The sequence below is a fragment of the Lichenostomus cassidix genome, chromosome 8, assembly GCF_008360975.1.
Source record: "Lichenostomus cassidix isolate B80296 chromosome 8, HeHo_3.0, whole genome shotgun sequence".
NCBI lineage: Eukaryota > Metazoa > Chordata > Aves > Passeriformes > Meliphagidae > Lichenostomus > Lichenostomus cassidix.
The window spans coordinates 14,793,392-14,817,154 of NC_139489.1; the positions used below are offsets into that span (position 1 = coordinate 14,793,392).

Below are 23,763 nucleotides of genomic sequence, written 5' to 3' on the forward strand. Positions count from 1 at the left end.
CCATAGAAGGGCAACAAATGTTTGTCCAATCAAGTTGGCTTCATCTGTGTCCCTTATTCAACAGAATTCTAGTTTTTCCTTTAACAGAAAGTAAACCCTGCCTGCTACAAGTTAATATCAAACACATGTTTAGAGTGGACACACCTTAATTTTCCCACTTTTCACATTTCTTTTTATGGTTTTCTCTCAGGAACACATACCCTCCCTTCTCTCTTTGCCTCTTTGCATCAGCTCTAAATCCTTGTCTATCTTGTTTTCCATCTTCAGAGTCATGACAGAACTCCTCTAAAAGTACTCTGCTGACAATTTCTGATCTGGTTTTCCACAAAGATAAGCAGAACTGCATTTATAACCTTTTAACTTCACATATAACTTCATAACTTTAGTTTACAACTATATAAAATTTTGTAAGTTTTTATTTGTAATGGATGGCGTTATCTTAACATGAGCTATGGAGTCACTTTACCTATAATATACACTATGTAAGTATATATACATATTAAATATGTATATCATTACAAACAGACATATGCTTCTGACAAAACATGAAGAGAGGACTTTTCATGCTATAAAAATGGTATTTTCAACTGCAATCCAGAATATATTGCAAAGGATATTAAAGTGTGGATAGTTCTGTTTCAATGAAAAACATTTTTCAATGTAACATGCTGCAGCTGTGTTTGTTAAGACTTCCTGATCATAGGGGTCACTGTAAGAAACTCAGCACTACCTCAGCAAAGGTGACCAGAAGCACTCTGCACAAAAGTGCGCCTCCCTCTGCGTTAGAGGAGAAATTGTACGTAGGATGTTCAAAGGCACATCCATCAAAGCCAAAACAAATAGTTTTGTAATACTATATTTAAGAACTTAAATAACTCAAAAAATTACAGAAGCTTGTTATCCAACCTCTTTATTACTCTGGTATTACATTTCCTTAATTTCTAGTTCAGTTCAGATGCAGCTGAATTTCAATATACAAACTCTGGGTTTTGGTTGTCAAGCCCCACATATCAGTTTATGTGAATTTAACAACACTACAGGGCTTAAAAAAATAAGTATTCAGGGCTAGAAACATCTGACAACTGCTATGTCAAAGCTTGCACAATGAACAGAGCAATAGCCAGTTAGGCCAGCTCTGTTATCTTGAGTAAAGAATCTTTTTCAATGCCTCATTCAAAAAAATTAGGTGGGCCTGATAAGCGGTATCTATTTGCATAGAAAAGTATCCTGTCCAAGTCTTTCATGTTGCCTAGGTTAAGCAAGTTTTAAATTAATTTTACCACAAGTAAGGTACTTACTAAGGAGAGAAAAATACACATCATGGGAAGCCCTATTCATTTCAGCTACACAATTTTGGAGTTTGGTTTAGAGCTTTAGGGTTTTTAACTATATTTTCATTAAACATTTTTGCTAGTTTGCTCAATTTTTTTCCAGAATTCAGTTAAGATCTGCTTTGGATATGAATTTTTGTATAACAATATTTTTAAAGTTTTCAGTTTTGAGTCATGGAAATTATCAAGCCATTATACACCCCCATTCCTGTGTGAAATTTAAAGGTACCTCTCATTACTTTCAAGCAGTGTGTTCCCCAAAAGAGGAAAGGAAGTGCAAAAATATAATTGTTGAGATTAAGCCTCAAATTCACTTCAACATTTGCTCATTTTTAAGAACTGATGCACTCTCAGTGCCCTAGTTCTACATCAGCCCTGAAACAGACATAAGACACATTCTTTACTTTGTTGCAGCATGAGACACTGTCTACATTAAACATTTTTGCTGGGTCCTTAAGCAATAAGTTAGGCAGAGAGAGTGTGACAGACAAGTTGCTATTTCAGACTTGAAACAGCACCTGGAGGGCTAAGACCTTTCCCACTTTAATAGTAGACAGAGAATCATGGTAGTGATCAGGGTCATGTGGTGGGTGAGGAAGTCACTGATACTGAAGGATCAGATGTCACCATGACAGCTGTAATAACCAGGGCTTACTTCCTTCAGCTAAAAAATACCCACAGAATATGGTGAATACACTGCTGCAATACATACCTCTTCTACCTTTGTGTCATGCTATAAACATTTAACTCCAGAAGGCTCACAGTGCAAGAACAAAGCAACTAACCCTCGCAAGACATTATAAGGGAGACAGGACAGAAGAAGAGGGTTTTTTTTAAAATCTTGAAAATTCAGCAGAAAAGTTATTATTTGCTTGTTATTGACAATTCATTCCTCTGAGATAAAACAACTTCGTTACTAGAGGATCCCAAGGAGACAGCTGGCAGTGATGAACAGAACAGCATTCAATCGCAGCAAGTGAAAATCATAAAACAGGCGCCACTGGATTAAAAAGTAACCTTAAACTGTTTAGTGTACACAAAGGCAGCCTAGTCAAAACACTTCAACAATGATTTAAAATCTCAAGTTAGAGGCCAGTTTCAACCTTCAGGGAAGCCTTCTCTATTCATAAGGAGCTTAACTAATCATAACTTTCCATGACTTATCAGAACTGGATGCAGTGTGTTGCAGCATGATAACCAAGCTCTGGAAATGTAACAAAAGATGTCTTTTTACAAAAATAATGGTGAGACTAAACCCCAAATTTTAATCATTGAAGTTGGTGGGGGAAAAACATCCTGTTCCTCATTAAGTGTTTCCATTAGCATGCAGGGAGTGTTGGGCAGGCAGCTTCTGTGTGTGTTATTGTGATGTGTAGGGCAGCACGTGTATCAGGAAAGGAGCAGATTTCTGAAGCCCAGTCCCAGGATGCTCCACAAAGTGCATCACCAGGAAACAGGACAGGCAGTATCAGACACAATGCATTTCTGCAGATAGCTGGCTATGGAAATAGTAAGTCTACCTGAAAAATAGCATTATTTTAGTTCATCTAATTGCTCAGTATTAACAGCCTAATGTTTAAGAAAATATGCAGTATTTATTTTCTAACATGATAAAAACTGTAGCTATAAGAAAGCTTCAGAGTTAGCATTAAATGGATCTCCAAAAGGACCAGATTTCTATCTGTATTTTCTTCAGTGTAGTTCCAGATGCATTAAGACCTCAGCAGAGACCTGCAAATATTATGTACGGCTTTCTTTTATCTTCTGGAAAAAAAAGGGGGAAAAAACAGTATGAAAGAATGAAGCAGTGCCAAACACTACAAGAAAGGCTTAATAAATAGAGCCCAGGGTCACAATGTTGCTCTTATTTGCCCTGAAATATATCACTGAAGTTCTGTATATTCATATTTGTTTACATTATAAATGTACTAAATGAGCTAATTATAGTGATCATAATTTACAATTAAAAACAAACAGTTAGAAATTTCAAAGGCTTTCAATATCTTTTCTTTAATCATTCACCCAGGCTCAAAATATGCATTTTTTAGATTAAAGCATTAAAGTTGCTAATTATATTCTCAGAACTAACAATTATTTCTTTACCCTTTTACTACCTTCTTCTGGCAACAAAAAAATGTCAGCACTGATTTAATTTTTTGTTATTACAGGATTAAAAGAAGTTTCTAAAATGCAATTAAATGTGCCCTATAGCTATAGTAACTTTTCTATCAGCATCCAAAGCCTCTTCACTAAAACAACAGCATAAAAAAATTATTCAGACTTTCTAGACATACTTTTTTCCTCCTTTTATAACACATTCCTTTGGTGATTATCTCCAATGACAACTCAACCATCTTAATGAGATGCTGTGCAAATCTAGATCTTAGTAAAAGCAGGGAAAAATGAAAGTTAAAGAGGCTGTTAAGAGTGCAAAACCCTGCACATGTCAAGCACTGGTTGTTCACCTTTGGAAGCTTGGTTCAAGTTCACCCTGAGGCCCTAAGTGAAAAGTTCAATAGTCTCAACTATGTCCCTACCTGATATATCACAAAATCAATTACTTTATGATGGTACATTTGGTAACCTATGCTCAGACAGAATGAAGTTTTTTCCCATTGGGAATTCACCAATTATCTTCTCAGTGAATTATTCTCAGATAAAATAGAAGTTCCTGCTATCAGCAGGAGTTTCTCATTATACTGCCTCTCTTGTTGAGTAGTTGGGCTGTTTTGGAACAGTGATGTTGCACTCAGCCCATGCACCATTAGCCGCCGTGTGATCACAGCAATCCATGGTGACAGGACACCAAAGCATGATTCAGTGCCCACATTTGTACTGGTTTGGAAAAGAATAGTCATTGCAAGCAACCAAAGAAAAATTGCTGCACGGAACATAATTGAAATTCTACAGTTCCTCAAGGACTTGGCTTCCTCTGGAGAACCTGGAATGGTAAGGCCCTGCCTTTAAGTTTGACAGCTGCGAACACCATTTTCTAACTGCTGTCAACAGTATCCTTGGCCCAGGCTTCAAGAGCACACCGATCCACCTAATTAGTAGCTCTCCCAGATTTACATCTTGTGTAACTTACATAATAGCTTGTTGCTGGAGTGGATATATTTATGTTAATTACTTAACATTGTTTCCAATTTAAATACATAGTTTTCACATAAGTGAATGCCAGTCTGAATAATAAATACGAGTCACTGAGTGGTTTAGATATGGAATATTCACTCTGTATACTGCTTATTAAATCAAGCTCCTGTCATTGCAAAGGACCATTCCAGACGCTGCAATGGTCTGTCCAAACTAAGCTCAATTAGTTTAGTCTAATTCTCAGCAGTCAGAACTTTGTTTCATAAAATCACCAGCAACAAAACTAATGCTAACCAGCATCCTCTGTCAGAGTTGGCTGATGGCACACAGATTCACTGTCTCTGAAAGGGATGACTCAGCCTCAGCACCAAGTAAGTCAGAAGTGATACTGCCCCTGTTGTAGTAATTTTGTGGAATCTGTTCTGCTCTAAACAGACATATTTCAGATTAAAATATTGAGAGAGAGAGAGAGAGAGAGAGAGAGAGTTGACAGTCAAACAGAATTTTGATCTTATTCTCTCTAGAGTAGAAATGTCTAGATGTGAGCAGTGAAAATGATGGGAGCCTCAAGGAAAATCCCAATGTGCAAAGATGAAAGAGACAGAGACTGCCCAAATAAAGGATGGTGTAATAGACAGGCCACATAATGAATGATAGAAAAACAAGAAGTCAAAATTCCTACCCTTACACATAATACAGGGACATAAGGACATGCAATGTCACTGAGAGGACATAAATTTAAAAATGAGTTTTAGTCATGTTGACTTCTTATGACTGCTCAGAAAATTTACACTTTTTCTGCTATAAAATGGGGATAATATTGTTGCTCCCACAACACAGAAAAACTTGTTGGGGGAATATTCATATAATTGTATAATGAAGAATGCCATTGAAAACATTAAAAAGAAATCAGTAATTTCAATTGCAGTGCAGGTTTGGATTGCATTAGCTGGCACAGTGGACAATAAATAAGGCCTAAGACTACAGACCAGGCAATGAAGTTAAAAAGAACTACTCAACACCTTCCTGGTTCCCTGCAAATCATTGCCCTTGTGCACAAAATGAGGCAAAACTAATTAGTGATTTGTAAGTAAGGATGCTATCATATCACATAGCTGAGAGAAGCTGACTTAGGATTCTAGGGCCATCCTTGAAATTCGGAGTGCTTGATCTTGCAATCTAATTGACTTGTGTCTTTTAATACAAAGTTACAAACAAGTTATCATTTCTACAAAAATAACCAGATTATTAAATTGATTGTTTGCAAAATAAATATTAAATGTTTTAATTGCTTCTCTAGAGAGTTGCAAAAGATTTCATTTGTAGCCTTTGATTCTGCGAGCATTTAGTGAGTTTCTCATAGGAATACTGCATTACTAAGGAGCATTTCAATTCCTCTGTAAATGTTACATTCTTCTGTTGAACTCTAACAAGAAGCCCACTCAAAGCTCATGCTTACTTTTATGCATCTTTCCAAGTACACTTTTTCTTCATCAAGATCAGAAATATGGCCACCCAAATGGTGATGAAGAACGACTAGAAAATTGAAGAATTCCTATGTGCAGAACCTTAAATGTTCCATTTAAGGAGGCCTCTGGACAGTCAAGCCAAATGCTTGATGGGAGCATTTTGCACACTGAATAAATTGTCTTAAAATAAATGAGTAAATATATCAGAACTTATAATACATACTTTATTTAATGTATAGTCCTGAACAAAGGGAACTTACAGCAGGCTATAAGAGCTGGTTTTTCTTTTAGAGCACAGCTGGTACAGCACAGCACATGATTTTTTGTAACAGCTCAGTGGCAATATTTCTGGATATGTAGATGGATTTGAAAATATAACAACTCATGGTAAAATTTTGGATGATATGGCTACAACTTCTTCTGGGAGGTTAGAGAGGAACTCAGATGTGTCAGAAAGGCCAAAGCATGAGATGCTGCATCTAACAGAAGAGAGGATAAGATATGAGGAAAATTTCTTCACTCCAACCATTCCTGCTCTGGGCAACTGGATGGAACATGCAACTGGCAAATCCTTACCCACTGAGGGTGAAAGGGGTGCCATTTGTATTGTAGGCAAGTTGTCCAGCCACATCAAAACCAAATCCTACTGACACCATGTGTAAGTTCAGAGCACAATCAAAATTACTATTATTCTCCATATTCACTGGAATTTCTCAATTCAGGTTGAACCTGGACACTTAAACAGTATCATAAAGTTTTACTTTCTGAATAAGGGATTAATAAACCAAAAGCTTTCCAAACTGTACATGCAAAACTCTCCTGCATGGTACACTATTCTGTTGTTATAATCTTCAGAAAATAGTATCCACCTATTCCAACTACTCACAAAAAAGCAGTGAAATGGATCAAGTCACAAGGGTACTAAGATATATAGATAACAACTAGTAAGAAAATTTTAGTAAGGAGTTTCCCAGATCTCCTGTCTACACTGGCATATATCAGGCTTTATCTAGAGTTAAGAATCCATTACACAGAAAGTCCACAGCAGAATTAGAAAACAATCAACACTTTTTCTAATGCTGATTTCTTCTTCACTTTAAACTGCTTCATTGACTTTAATTAAACTTGCCCTAGGTTATGAATCTAGCAAGCTGCAGAAACATTTGAAAATTAAATAAAATAAAAGCATCTTTCTTGTCTGAAGGATTTTTGCTTAGCTGTATCACACTTCCGACTTAGAGGATTTTTGAATTATTAGAAATGCTGTATGTGGTACTGCAAGACTGTTGGTTTTGCTCTTGAATTAGAATGACCTCCCACTCCACAGTGAGAATCACAGCATTAAATTGTTGAGATTCTCTCCACTGCTCTTCATTGCAGAATTCCTCTGCTGGCTTCTGAGAAATGGTGTGATGCTGTCACCACAGACTTACACCAGCCCTACTCCCAGTTTTGACTAAGGCCAAGGGAAAGGAATGTTGTATATTTAGAATACAGGCAATTTTCATGCTAACAGCTCAGGCCAAGGTTAAAAGTACATGACACAGACTTTGGAGGAATAAAGAGATGGTCTGTGTCCTGCCCCAGCCTGGGCCTGGCTCATGAGAATATGACCAAAAGTTCCAAGAATGAGAGTAAGTGGAATAACTTATAAAACACAATAATCAAGAGAAAAGAAGGTGGGAACAACCATGTCAAATATATTCCAGCCTGGAGTCATCTAGTTTCATTAGATGTGACCCTCTCTTCATTAAAATTCTAAATAAAATAAATTCTGGTCAAAGATGGGCCCAGTAAAAAATTAGAAAAGATCAAGCCTGAATTAATTTTACAATTTAGTCTGACTGTATTTTGAGTTGCTCTCTTTTTCTCCTCTGAGGAACTTCCAAGAGACAAATGAGAAAGGTTCAAAAGCTGTACTTTTTATCTCTAGAAAAAGCAAAAATATATTTTGGAAGATTCCAAATTTTGCTAAGAAAGCATCAATTACTTGCAACTGTATGCATGTCTCAGTGAAGTACCATAGGGTATTGTAGTTTAATCTGGGGTTCAAAAGACTTGAATTCCATTTTTGAGGGGCTCTTTTATTTCTTTTTTTTTTCAGACATCCACAGATGTCTGAAAAAACAGAACTTCTATGTGTCAGAAGGCTACTATCCTCTATTACTCTCAAGGTATTACCTAGACAGCCTCACTAAAGTCCAAAGAAAGACCTGCATAAAAGTCTGACATGAGGATCAACCATTTACATGTGTAAATTTAACATATATAAGATGTCTACAACAGAATACCTAAAAAATACATTAATTGCCATATGTTATATCTTGAATATGCACATAACATTGATGAAATGTGATGAGTTTTCCAAACTGGTAAAGACAGGCAGTACAAGCAATCTATAATAAGACAGAATTCTGCTTATGTCCACTCAAGCTGTTTAATACCACAACAGAATTACTCCATAGTTTATGGATATTTTCCTTCACCAGAGTCTTTGAGAACTTTCCATTAGCTTCATTAGATGCCAAAACAGGCCCAAAAGCAGGAAATGAAGAAATATACTGTACCCAAATGAAATCATTGTGGGAATTTAGGTAGGCAGAATGTAATTATTCACACTTGACTCTGGATAGAGCACTAAGTTTATATCCCCATTCTGGCAAACATATGAGATATATAATAATCAAGAGGAACAGGGCTGCTGGCTTTCCTCTCAGTCAAAAGAACAGAATAAAGAAGGAGAATGATCTGCTTGCTTGATACTGAGTAAAAGGAAGGAGTGACACTTATTGCATCATCTGCAAGACTTGCCAAGAAACAAAATGTATTAAGAAAATAATCAAATTTGAAGAATTAGAAATTCAGTCCTTTGCTGGTGCAAATGGAAATGTATGGTTTTCTTCCTTTTGCATCTAGTCCTAGGGAAAAATCTCTGGAAATTTATGTCTGCAAAATACTGATACTTATCATTTCTGTATTCATTGATATAGATGAGGACACCAAGAAGCACTGAAAAATAATAATGGATTCTCTTGCAAATGTACTGGATTGTAAAATAACAAAAAGTTCCAAATCCTGTAATAGAACTGCATTGCATTCTAGCAAAGTGGATCCATTTCTGAGGTGGAACATGACAGCTTTTTAACTTTCTACAACAATATGTGACAGAAGAATACTATATTCAGTTGATACTGTAGGGTGATTTATGGAGGCAGAATGTAATAATATAAATTGAGTTTCAGAAAGACACTGTGACTAATCTTACAAAAAATGCTATGGGATGTTTAATAATCCTGGTGGGTCAGAAGTTGTTCTTCAAAAAATTCTCTTAAGACTGATTGTTATTAAAGTATGTACTGCATTTGGTTCATTTTTCATTTAACTATGTAGTCTAAAACTGCTGTCAAGTTCAAATATTTGAGTTGTAATTGGATACCCATACAAATGGAATAGAGCCACCGAACCTCAATGAAAATTACAATCATGGAATACTTAGGTAGTAAGTGCCCTTTGAAGAGCCATAAGACAAGCAACTGTCCACATCTTTTGAGGTCTCCCTAGCAATTCTCATATTGTCCCATTAATCAAAAACAAAGCAGCAGGAAGGAGGCAGCACACTACAGCTCCTTCTTCGCATTCACTGTGTACCACTCCATTGCTTCTCTTCAGTAGTTAAGACTATGGCGCTTATGAAGCCATGAGTGGAAATTCTGAGAAGAGTGAAGTGTGTAGAGAGAAGGGGAAGACATAACATATAGAGTTGAGGGGCTTGAGTCAAGCCCCTTAGAAATTAGCCAAAGTCTGTGTTTTACTTACAAGGCCTCCATGTCAGTCCTAGCAGAGAAGCAGAGCACTTTTCACAGTATGTCTCTCTCTGTCTGCAGAAAGGCTGTGACTGCAAGTGTTTGGAGCCCTGGTCTGAGCCAACATGGTTTCACAAGGAGATAAAGAAACAGATGTCATTCTGTGGGTCTGACGTAGACTAACACCACAGCATGCAGCACTGCTGCCAAGGCCTCTGTGGGACAGGAGCGTGCAGGCCCCACGGCATGGCAGGGCTTGGCCTGGCCACCAGGGCTTGTCCCACTCGTGCCAGGGCAGCCCCAGCCCTGGGCATCTGCTGAGGCACTGATGGGCCAAGGCAGGGCCAAGCTGTGGGGCTGGGCAGGCAGGGCTGGGGAGCTGTGGATGGGCCCTGCTGGGTGTCTGGGGCAGGGCTGACAGGGGCAGGCAGGGCTGACAGGGGCAGGCAGGGCTGGGGAGCTGTGGATCAGCCCTGCTGGTGTCTGGGGCAGGGCTGACAGGGGCAGGCAGGGTCAGGGAGCCCCGAGGCCAGTGAGGCCTGCTGCTGCTCTCAGGGCCTCAGCACTTAAAAATAATACCAAAAAAACCCACCAAATAAAAAAAAAACCCTAAACAAACAAAAAAAACCCCAAAAAACCCCAAACCAACAACAACAACAAAAACAACACCAAAAACAAAAGAAAACAACCCCAAAAAATAAACAACCAAAAAACCCCTCAAAATATTATCTTGGTTTCATAGGGCTTCCCATCTTTCTGTTGTGTATTTTCTCCTGCATTTTCCTTATGATTTAAAGTCTACTTAGCCACAGCTTTCAGCACTGCACGCAGCTCTTTTCAGTTCACCCTCGTTAATGAGAACAAATGAAAAAGTATGTTTGTGCATTTTCAGAGGCTATCCAAGTGGGCTGATATCCACTTACATGGCATCCTTTCCTTGGCTTCACAAAAAAAACAATATTTTTGCAACTCTGGAAAATTTGCTCCACCTAAAACTTTGGCTAACACTAGCATTTTCATCCCAGATTTTGGGCTTCCTATAATGCCATAAAGTTTTTGTTAACCAGCCCACAAGTTCCTCAAAGAACTTTTCTCAGACAGTAAATAGCAAGATGTTTAATGTATACAGCATGTCAGGTTTGGTCTCAATATCTTTCTTACAGCTCTCAGCCTTTTCCACCACACAATACACTATGTGGCAGAGACCACCCAGCAATTATTTTTTTCAGTGTATTTCACATTACCTCTTTGTTAAGTTTAGTAGTAGACTTCAACTCCATAAGGTAAAATATTCCTAGATACTTAATAGCCTGTGGTTTTCAATCTATATTTAAACCCTGCCTTATCCACCGATCGTACAATATGTTCAGGGACATAAACTCCAACTTACCTCAGATGATTCGGTATTCAGACACGCTTGCAAAATTCTCAGCTAGCTTCTACAGATTTTTTATGTTCTAGGGGCTGAAATAAAAATACCATTTATACTGTATGATACTTATTAGAGATGAACAATGCATAGCAAATAAGTTAGAAAACAATTGTTTACTAAATATCCATAAACCAATCTCTTATAATGATTTGATTATTTCTTTGAATTTATTCAACATTCTCCAATTCTTACAGTTTTTATTCACTGCTTTTCAATGTAGATATTTCAAATATTCAATAGTCATTAGCCAATCTATGCAGTATAGCTCTGATGAATGTGTGTGAGTAGCAATTTTTAAAATTTTCACTAGGAAAATTTGAGCATGTAACTCTGGTGATATTAGTATCTGTCTTGGCTTTGACAAACATCTGTGCAGTGGCTTCTGAACTGTAGTTACAACCACACTTGGATGTACCAATGCAGCAGAACTGGAAGCAGCATGGCATCATTAGTGCACTGCTATCCCTGATTAATTACCATCATCAAGATGGAAGATGTATAAACTCAGGTGCAGCATCAGTGTGGCTCTCTTGCTTTCAGAATCCATGCTAGTAACCTCTTATGATCAGCCCCACTTCCTGCAGAGGTATTATCCCGTCTGGAATTAGCCTGATATTATTTGTGTTGTGGTCCCTACATCCAGCACTGTGGTAAGGGCCCCATGTTTTCTGGCTACCAATGTAACCTTCCAAGTCAGCTCTTTTAGGGCTTTTCTCCTTCGTAGACTTAAATAAAGAAAGTCAATATGAGCATGAACTTTCTTACTCTTCTGGGACAAAATTTAAATACGCATGACCCACAAGACTGGGGATGGTATTATACAGAAGTTACCTATATCTGTGAACCAGTTTTCTTTTCCTAGAATTATCCTTTCTCAGTTAGAGATATCATTAAGCAATATGACCAGAAATATGTTTGGTACTCAATAAAATCAATTAAAACAAGGAAATCATGGTATATCCTAATTTATTAAGCACACAGCTACCAGTACTAACACAGATGAAAAAGAACCAAAAGAAGCTTGATAGTTGATTTGTTAATGCACTTAAGTGTCAACAGGTGTGATCAACTGGAAACAGGCAGGTGTTACCAATGTATTGGTGCTGTCATAGAAGAAGGTTGTCCTGCAGAAGCCTTAAACGTAAGGGTAAAATTGACAAGCTGTTGAAATCCTCTATCAGCCACCACCTTACAAGTATTCCACATCTGATTTAAGGCTGGAAATGTGCCAGAAAAAAAGCCTAGTACTTAAATATGTGGGTACTAAAATACTTGAACTTAAATCTGACATCTGCACATTTAGGTTTTTATGTTCCATAAAGATGTCATCTTCAAGGGAGGCATCAAGCCCTATTTCCGTCCCCTGTAGATACTCATTTGTAGTTTCAACTAAACACAGCACCATCAGATAGCTGCCCAGCTAAACTATGTTATTTGGATCTTCGTGATACAACTCTTAGCAATGAAGATTTAAGATCATCTAAAAGACTAAGATTAAAAGTCCTTCATTTTGGGACCATATACCTTAAAGAGAAAAAAATACCATGTGAATACTTAAACAGGAAACAACACATATTGAAAATGGGCAATCTAAACAAAAAGTCTGGAACAGTGTGCTATTTTTTTTACTAAAATGCTTAATCCAATTACTTTCTAGTTGATGTGATATGAAATCTAAAAATAATTTTCACTTTCTTTCCCTTTATGTTTTTCTGAATATACTTCATTTCTTTTGAAAGTAAGGGATTAATAACACTTGGGAAGGGGAAAGCACTGTAGATTGGCACAGAGTAAATTTTCCTTCAGCGCAAAACTGGTTTACTATACAGGGGTGTTTTATTATACTTGCTTGAGTCCTGAGCTACAAAAACCCTCCTTTGCCAGTTTTCAGAAGTCATGGATAGAAAAGATTTGTGAGATTTCTTAATTCCAGAACACTGGGATCAACATCAATTCAATCCCAGTAGTAGTTATCATAGTTTTTCCAGTACACTGTCTACTCTGCACTGAGTTATAAGCCCACCTAATGATGAGAGCTTACTGTAGTTCTTAAAAATGTCTGTTCCTCTACCTAATTGATTGCTCCTAGAAAAATAACTTTTCTTCATATTTTCAAAAATCTGCTCACATCATTGCTCCTAAATATATATTCTTTTAACAGTCCTGGGCACTGATGGACAGTTATAGTGAACTGTCCTAAACAAAGAGGTAGTTTCATAAAACGAATCACACAGATTTACATGTCTGACCTTTTCTAAATTCCAAATAAATTCTGCAAAGGAGAGAAGCCAGCGCATTAACTCAATTTGCCCATGTGGTAGAGAGACCAGAATGGTGCTCTCCAGAGAAAGCAGTATGTTAAAGACAAAGTAGAATAAGTGAAATTCATTCTGGCGCAGAATGCCATGTAGTTTTGTGATGGTCAAATCCCACACAACTCCTGGTTTAGGGCTAATGGCCTTTCACTGGATACTGGCTTGTTTTTTACATGACATACATTTCACTCAGAATATCTATAAAAAAAAATGGCCCACTCTGCAGATACACAATATGCCAGCAAAATAATTTCCTGGGCTATTATGCAGGCTGGAACACTTTTCCATAAAGCAGAACTATTTATGTTGGGTTTTGTTTTCTTTGAACTCTGTCACTACTTTGTAGTTTCTCACAGCTACTCTCCTGACCAGTTCTGCTGAGTGGCAAATGCTTCTTTAAATCTCCTTGTTGGTGAACACAGTCTAACAAGGCACCAGCATTTTCTGTTTTGAACTAAATCATTCAGCATTACACAATAAAATTAGTACAAATGACTAGTATAAAAGCACCCCATTAAAATCTACTGGGCAAAATACTTCTATAAAGAAGGATATTTGAGTTTTTGAAGAAAGCAACTAGCAGTTGTGCAATGTGCAATGAATCAATTTCACAGGGAATTTGTACTTGGAATAAAAATTCCCAAATACGTTTAAATCCATCATGCAGCAAATTCTGCAAGAATTGCAATCTGGAAATCAAAAAAATTCCCTTTTATAGTTTCCAAATGTCTTCACAATGGGTGAAGGACTCTCAAACTCCTCATGTGCTGGTACTGACAAGGCTTCAGGTCCTTGACTACTCATTATGTTTGGACTGAAGTGCAGCTAAATCATTGCACACCTTAGGTAATCTGAATGAACATCAGTGCTTCCAAGACAGCCTGAATGGCCTTGGTACTTGACTCTAGGTTTCACACAACCTAGACACAGGTTGTGTGAAATTCTGGTCATCCAGCAGGTTCCATCAGACTGCCAGAGAGTCAAGAGGGGAGAGGAAAGCAAAGCTGACTTGGTTGGTCATTGAAATTGAATTATCTCTGCTAATTTTTTTTTTAAGTTTTGCATTTCAGAATTGTCTTTTTAATCCTCTTTTCTTTCCTGCACAAAAGGGAGCATCTAGGTGATGGTCATATGCACCAAAGTGTAGTGAGGTCAGACACTCTTTAAATAAACCTTTTTTTTCCTCGGATGTGGAAATACGTAGCAGGACTGAAGCTTCTTGGGAACAGAAAGCTTGATTTCTTATTTGCCTAACATTCTGGTATGAAGCAGTTAAAATAATAATGCTCACAAAAGAATGACTTTGCAAATGTTGCATTTGCAGCAGCAAGTCTGGGCCATGCCAGGAAGAATTACAATAACCTAGACTGTGTGCTTCAGACTAATAATGTGCCATGCAAGACACAAAATCCTGTGCCTGTGGTGAGGATGTTATTTTGCCAGTGAAATTTCTCTACGCAAAGAAGATCTATGTCAGAACATTCTTAAACCTACACCTGATTTTTTAATTTCATTCCTCTACAATGCAGACACCAAACCCAGGACTACAGTACAGAAGTGAATTATAATCTATAAGAATGTACATTAGGAAATTACTCCCAGTCTGGCTGCCATACCGATATCAATGCAGCAAAAAGTGTATGGTAGAACAGAAGGTTTTGTGCTAGAGAACAGATAAGTGACATGGTTTGAAATTATGGTAAATTTAAATTGATGGCCTAATTAGTATTATCTCTTTTTGTATTCTCTGTAAGAAATATTATCCAGGAGGAACTCATTTTGCATTAATGTTGATATAAAGTGTAATTCTGTAGCATTTTCATTGTAATCTGGCATTAATTAATGCATCATTATTCCAAAGTGTTAATTAAATTATTACAGAAAGGGACATCTGACCCAGTTCATAAAGAAAGAAAATAACTATAGTGCATGAGAATTAGACTTTCAGAGGTCTCAAATGGAGTGAGTTCTCATAACACTAGGTTTGTCCAGCAGCACAAAACCAAGACAAAATATAGACATGATATATGGCTCACAAACCACAGTATGACATCATTTGCTCACTCATGATGGAGTCTAATGACAGCATCAGAGCCTCAAAGACAGGCAGACATCAGAAATCTGTAATGGCCCTTTTCTAATAGGGCAAATTAAATAAACTGTACACTGACGATCACGAATTACTCACAAGGAATTCAGGGAATTGCATAGGGGTATGAAAACAATCACAACTTCTGCAGGCTCTACTACATATTCTGCTGTTGGGCAGGAATACCACTGCTATGTAGCCACAGGAAGTGCCAGGGCAGTTAATCAGGATTAATCGCAATCATGGACTCCTCAGTGTTGATTGTCTTGATCTTCTGTCTGCAGTCCTAAGTGGCTTCAGTGAAATCTCAAATCAGCATTTCAGTTGTTGTTCTTGTTACTATCAGCTGAGTGGTGACTGTTTTCACATACAGGCAGGAAAAAACCCAATCCTTTACCAAAGCATACAGAGTTTGATCCAATGCCCAGTGAAAGCTACAGAAATCTAACTCTAACTTAAAGAATCGGCATTTAAGCATGTGCCTGAGAATTGCACAAGCAGACCTCTGAGGAAATGCCACTGACACCAAGTGGGGCTCTCTGCAAGGGGCCACACAAGCTCTCTGGAACTGGGGTCTCTGTAAATTATTAAACCTGATTAATAATTCAAGAAAACATTAGTCTAGAGCATGAAGCAAATCCTATGTGATGTGACCTACCTGCCAGCTATACACTAAAGCCAGAGTTGCACAAGATACTTCCAGGATGTGGCTTCCACAAGATTCAATGTCTACACTATTCAACAACTCTGTCTGTTTCAACAATTATCACTTTCTTTTGTTACATTTGGGCTTGCATTGAAAGATCTTTAAAATGTGAAAGTTAAATGAGGCTCTTATAAAGAAGTGGTTTGGGTGCAGTATATTAAAGGAAAACTTCAAAGGAGCTCAAGATACCTTTCAAGCTAAGGTACAAAAATTTAAACAAGAACAAAAGCCTCTCTTGTATTTTGAAGCATTAATTGTTCCACTTCTGTTGATGTAAAGTGAAAGGAAAAGCTTTTAGTTAAAAGTACGTAGTATCAACCAACATGGAATGTTCCAAAGTCTCATGGAATAATTTTAGCTTTGATATAATGGCACAGGTGAGTCTCAAATTATAATGCTTTCTGTAGCATATGCAATAATTTTTGGTAGCTGAATCCATTAGACAAACATTAGTGCTTGAAGAGATTATTGGCATAAATCAGAGTTTCACCTTTTATATTTATAAGATATTTCATATTTATAAGGTATTTCATAACTTTGTGAGTGGTGTTTGTCACATAACTTTGTAAGCATCGTTTGATATTTCATAGCTTTGTGAGTGAAGTTTTCCATATCATTATAGCCTGGTTTTCAAAGGATAAAACACACAACATTGCACTGTTTGCTCTTTCGCCCATCTGTCAGTTCCCCTCCTTTAAGGAGGGTGAAAAACTGTAGAAACTGTGAGGACAAAAAGTCTGCCATAAGTTTCATGAAAACTGGCACCTGGGTAGTAAAGAAAGAGATATAATGGTGCTTCCATGAAAGAAAGGTTTCAACTGAGAATTTAAAAGTTCTGTGGGCTATTGGCCTCTCAAGTGGCCAGTCTGTGAGGAGTTCAGTGCCAACCACAATACGTTAGCTTGCCCACTTGTGATCAGTCAAGGTTACTGTGGAAGGATTTATGAGACACATGAAGTAATTACAAGTCTCACATGCAAGCATATCATGGAATACACTCAGAGAGGAACAGTGAGTTGGTTTTGTGCAGAGGTAAAGGTAACTGGGATGCAAAAAACATCACATTTATTGGTGCTGCTCTTCATGAACAGCCCATTGTGGTAAAATTGGAGCCTACATGTAGACCTGCACAGTAGAAAGAAATACGTAATATATACTGAGATGCCTGATTTTCTGCATTATCAATAAAATATATAAACCAATAATTTTAATCTATAATGTCTTTAACTCTGGCTCATATAAGATGACTGTGACAGAAAAAAGAATATCTTCTTCTTGTTAATTTTGCTTTGCATCATGACAAGAGTATTCTTGCTTTAGGTGGTATTTAGGCCAGTGGAGACACAGAAAAATTAATTTACATGTTTTCTTAATGGTAGATGCTGGTTACACAAAGAAAAATGCTCCCAATTTTCAAAAACATGACTTTTTTTAGGTTTTGTAAGCTTCAATTGGATTTCTATGCACTGAGAATGTTTGAAAATAAGGCCCAGTGTCTCTCCATCAAGACTCCTAACAAATGGTATAATACATATGTATACATATATTACTTGGACTGAATGCAGTGTTTCACTCCTACATTTTATGGGTTGTCAGTCAGTGGAAGTTATGAGAAAATGAGCCTAACGAATCCAGGAGAATCAGTTATAACTTAAAAAAAATCAATAAACATAAATAAATACAACTAAATTCCCAGTCTCTCCTCTTTCCAGCTAGAAAATACAAACCTAGTTCCTAGAACAGAGGTGCATGACTTTTGATTTTTAGATTGAGCTGATTATACTACAGAAATGCCTGATTAGTATGGCAACATCAAAAGTTTGTTGCTGCGCTCAAGATTATTAACTTAGAGCATTATCATAGACCCTACTGCCCTGTATGTTGTTTATTTTTACAGTGAGAACTGTTAAAAATGCAGGCTTTAGTGTATATATATATGACTTATTTTACTACTCAGCTTTTCCTACCAGATGTTTGAGTGGTCAGCCAAAGCTCCAGAGATATACAAGGTTCATCTACATGTGTGCAAAAATTTAATTAGGAAAGTGTCCTATTACTGTCACTTTCAATGATTCTTTAACAAAGTGACAGGGTATTTTCATTATTTTCTGGGTATTTATGGATAATAACAAATTAAGTGTTGATCAATCAATATAATGATCCATTTGACCCATAAATAATAAGAAGAGAAGATATGCAGAATTTCTAATAAAATGACAATCCCAACAGAATTTGAATTCATTACTTTTGAAATATAAGGCAGACAGTTCGTCTCACTAACATGGATTTGAACTTGCAGAGGGTAAATTATCAGAGAGGCCCTGTTGCTTTCATGCTGCAATACAATTTTATTAAGAATTACAGGGAAAAATTAATAAGCACTTCAGAGCTCAGAATCCTGAGGTACAGCATGGCTTAGACCTTGGCACAAACTTGGGAACATGCCCTGCTTGGAGTATGTATTCTTTCAGTTTAAATTTTATTAATGTTGTGGGCAAGGTTAAAAGCTCAGCCCATGTCACAATGCCAACCTCTGAAAAACTTCACAACCTGCCAAATGGTCTGAGTTTTTCAGCGTGCAGTGAGCATGTTCCTTCCCTGGATGCTCAGTGCTAATGAATGAGTTACTGGAAATGCACATTCCAGTGCTGCACTCCTAGCATTCTAATACAGTGATTTCCTTTCCGGAGGAATTAGGAATTGCCATGTTTCTCTGTATGGCAAACAAATGCAAGATCACCACGTAGCAGAGTCACAGTAAGCACAAGAATAATCTCCACTTTGGGTCAAAGTCAGTGCACTGAATTTACTTGCCAAGAACTCACAGTTGCAGCTCAGAGATGAAGCTCTCCTTTTCACTTCTTTCCAATCTCATTTCTTTCCAACTTGAACTCACAAATCTTCTAGCTCCTACAATGAAACTTTTAGATTGAGCTGGTAATGTTACCGAAATGCCTGATTATCAACCATGTTAATCCCAGCAGGGTGTACCAGGTTTATCTTCTGTCATAGAACAGTGTAAAGCAATATATAGATCCTGGAGCTAAATTTAAATGAGTTCTCTTACATTCTGGAGTGAATCCAGCCCTATAAGTATACAGCCCCATGCTGCTGTAGCTATATTGCTTTCTACAGCACAGTGAGTGTAGATGTGCCCATCCATTCCCTCTGCAACCATCATGATGTCATGATGTTCGGTGGAAGAAATGGAATTAGCTACAAGAATATCATAGCAGGAAAAAAAGGGGTTCTAGAAATATAAGAATATTCAAGACACAGCTTAGTTTCATCAGGAGACTGAACAGCTCAAATTAGATTTCCTTGTTTTGGTGTTTTTTTACTCCCCCACTTTGTTCTATTGGGGATCAGATGCTCAGCAGAGGATTACCTTCTAATTCCTTTCAACTGCTAAATTTCAAAGTGTTTCCTTGCAATCCTGGCCAAACTCTCATCTTTTCATCAAGTAGCTCCCTGGTTCAGATTAGACAAAGTAAATATTCAAAGGCTATGAGCCATTGTCTGTTACCAAGATTGTCAAAACCTGTGAACTGATGCTATTCTTCAGATGTAAGGCCAGAACAGCTGACTTAGCTCTGAAATAGCCTTTTAGAAGCCATACAAGAATTACAGAGATATGCATACAACATTTATAAGCATAACGTAGACAACCTCCAGATTGCTAGGAACATCAAAAAGATCAGTCAACTGATCTGGCAAAATCAGGTAAATTTGCTTAAGAAGCAAATCAGAAGATTGCTCAGGAAGATCTTCCTTTCAAAGGCATTTTTATACTTCTAAGCAAGAGAATTTGAATACTTCCGCAAGGCGTAACCAGAACAGAACTGCAAACAAGCCATTATCTAAACCAAGACTGTTTATTCTGCTCAATTGAAAGCCAAGGATGAGTATGCAGGATTTAGTATTTTTCCTCTATAGTAAATCCAATTTTGTTTTCTCCCTCACCATTCAGTACTCTTGCAAATGTTCAGGAGTATAAGACCTGTCTTTTTCTCTGCTTGTTTTTATTTTGTCCTGATTCTGTTAAAAAAAATCCATTTCCTTTGGCCCCTGTTAATCATATGCTTAAGTGAGGTGATGGGAATACAAACACAAGCTGAAGAGTACATGAGTATTACTGGTGTGGATGTGGGTGCAGGAGATGGCAAGTGTACTGCAGAAGAGCAGCTGCCAGAGGTAAGCATACAAAATGTGGCTCCTACACAAAAGAATGAGATTTTCAGAGAATCTGGTGGAAAGCCTGACAAGTACATTTTGTTGCTGCTAAAAGAATTTATTTCTGCTGAAACCTATAACTCCTGGGTTAATAAAGTGAACTTTGATGGGACTAGAGGGAAATATGGGCTTCCCAGGAAAGTTAGGACAAACTTAGATGCATTTCTAGAACACAGATTTATGGAAGTGATTGAAGCTGATAAGATCAAAACCCAAGTTAACACTTTCCTTTGCTTTCCTATCACACGCTAAATAGATCTCTGCCACAGTTGGCCTGCTACCAATAAAACTAATGACGCCTGTAAACAATAAATTTCACAGAATCATCAAGCTCATACAATTAGTATCCATGCATGTTGTTTTGCTTTGAATTTTGAGGGATTTTACAGAACTTGTTACTATGTTACAGCTAACTGACTATGAAAATAGCCAATGGCTTCTCAGGGTTGACTGCTAAATCACAAGGAAAAAAGAAAAATATCAAGGAAATCAAGGAAAAAAGACTCAGACAGGATCTGAAGTAATCTGATTAGTTTTGTATCTTAGTAAGGGTCTCCTGAACCAGTAACAATGAATAATCTTGAAGAGACTGATTCTGCTACTAGTTGTAAAAGGTATGCATGTGTCCACTATACATTTATAAAATTAAAATGCTGTAGCTAATGCATTCTTTACTCTTTTCCTTCCTGCTTACCAATGAGGCAAAAAGTAAGCATGTGTCATGTTCTTGTTAGAAGGATAGTCAGTACACTGCTGGAAACCTGAGCAATGAAAACCACGAGTTTGGCAGAGCAGGTTAGAGAAGAACAGTCTTTTCCTCTTGGGAAGGGGAAGCTTTGTAGATGCATCCAATAACACACCCTTTTCTGCAGGCACTGAAGGCCAGCTAAATGGCCTTTCTCTTGACACATGTACAGAGGGGGCTATTAAAAAAACCCAAATACCTGCTAGGCAGGGATATGGCATGTATAAATCAGGTTGTGTGACAGGCCACATCTGCATTTTGGTCATGTGATGGGAATATTTCCTTACATTCCTCAGGGAGGGTGATAACAGCTCTAAGGAAATGAGCAGTGTATAGGCTGAATGAATTGTTCTGATGAGACAGATTCAACCTGTAGGCTTAAGGTCAAGCTAGAATAGGCAAGTCTAGGGCTAACATGTTCTCTTTTTCTCATAAATTTAGAGTAGAGGTTAGTTTATGAAATGTAGGCAGGAAACCATGTTTCCACTACCTCTCTGTTTCTAATTTGAATGTTGAAATGCCCACCTCAAAGTCTTTTTCTCTTTCATAAGCTCCCCAGCTTTCCCAATGCTTCTTCTCCCTTATTTTACATAGGAAATGTTTCAGTCCAGATCGAATTTATATATTTTTTTCCCCATAGGCTACTCCAGGCTTCTTTTTTGATGTCTTTTTTTATATACCTTTTCTAACTTGATGTTCCTGCAGGTAGATTATTCAGATACTTGAAAGTTAGACTATGGTACATATGGCTCTAAAACCATGAAAAGTAAATACAATTGCTTCACTAGTTGTTTATTATTTATGTATATTCATGTGCTTGTGTGTGTGTGTACAGGTGCATGTGTGTGTGTGTGTATATAGATATATGAACTCCCTGGTGGTACCAGATACATTAACTTTTTCAAAATATGGATTGGAAAACATATTTTTTCATATTTCTAGTTCACCCATTCAATACAAATCAAACACAAACAAATCACAGACATAATTAGACAATCTTTTAAAAACTTTAAACAATCTTTTAAATTAAACAATTAAACAATCTTTTAAATGCTTCAAAATTAATTGACTAGAGTGCCTAAAAATTAACACTAAGAATGAACATTACACATTGCTATATTTCCTGAGGACTTGCTTTTCAAGGATCCTGACAGAAATTTGAACTGTTTGCAAAATTAATACTGTGTTTCAGATATTATGGAACTACTACATTTTAGATTGCATCTGTAATTAACTCTTTGTTTTAGGTTAACTTGCAAAGTATTTTGAAGGAAATATATCCACTTATCAATTAATCCTTATCAAGAAAAGAATCTTAGTAGTTTTTCATGGATAAAAGTCTTTATCTAACCAATGTGCATTTTCATTCTTGGAGTTACTTCAGTCCAAGAAAATGTTACATTTCCAAAACAAAGCCTTGGAAATTTCTAGAATCAATTCAAGATTGCCTTTCTGTAAATCAACATTTACCATGCACTCTTAATAAATAATTTAGAATTAATTTTTGTTTTAATATGTGTATTACAACCCTCTATGGATCTATTAATAGTTCTGTATTCTTACCTCTGAGCTAAAACAGGCCATGTAACTTTATAATACATGAGGATTGACTTTCCCAAAGACCTACCTGCTTTACAAGTTTTACTGGGACAGGCTTAAAAAATTATAAACCAGGGAGATATAATATTTTAAAATTAAATTATCACACCTACTTATTTCTAAGATCCTCACTATAAGCAGTACTGAAAAATGTGCATGCTTCTATCCTTCTATCCTTTGCCTGGCCCAAATAAACATAACTCAGTTTTCACCCATGCCCTAATTTAGAGGCTTCCTTCTCTTCTAAACAACATGGTTACATCGCAAATTGAAAGAACCTTCAAATTCAGAGACATACATAATAACTCATTCCTATTATTAGCAGAAAACTTTAATAAGAAAAGCATTTAAAAGTATAAGCTTTTTCTTTCCTAAATACCCATTTGGAAAAAACCCCCATGATTTATGGGAACATGTTTATCCATAATTTGTTTCATTGGTACTAGTCATGTGCATGACTCTGACGACACCCAAGATACACAGAGAAAATCTCCATCTTCCCCTGGATTTCTCAGTTCCTAATTTCATAAAAAATGAAAGATGAACTTCTGAATTTCACAGGTTGGTTACAGTATTGACTCAAAGCACTTTTAAACAAACTTTACTGAAAATTTCGTTAAATGAAGTACATTGTGCCTTAAGTCAAGAATATATATAATTCCTTTTGTAAAGCATCTGTATAAATAAATGCCAAGTGAAAGTATCTGAATTTCAGGTCTGAGTTAAATCTTATATATTTAGAACCACAATATGCGAGTGACACAGTAGGATCTTGTTTATTGAGCTACACAGTAGAACCTAAGGAACTGATATTACAGTGGAAAGTAATCTAAATTGCTTTCACAGAATTTCTGCTACTTTCAAGTAATAAAAATGTTACACTCTACACTCTAAATAAAATCTTAGTTGCTATCGACAGTTTGTATGAGATTCAGTCAGAACTACCAA

The 23,763-nt window shown here is 36.9% G+C and overlaps 1 long non-coding RNA gene across 1 annotated transcript in view; it reads right to left on the reverse strand.

Annotated features, from left to right (window-relative positions):
- Positions 1 to 23,763, reverse strand: part of LOC146433897 (uncharacterized) — a 353,820-nt gene that overhangs the window by 275,554 nt on the left and 54,503 nt on the right. The window contains exons 3-4 of the long non-coding RNA XR_014853751.1: positions 11,087 to 11,160; positions 9,710 to 9,811 (exon numbers count right to left, since the gene is read on the reverse strand). This is a non-coding gene — a long non-coding RNA (uncharacterized LOC146433897). The remainder of the gene's footprint in view (positions 1 to 9,709; positions 9,812 to 11,086; positions 11,161 to 23,763) is intronic.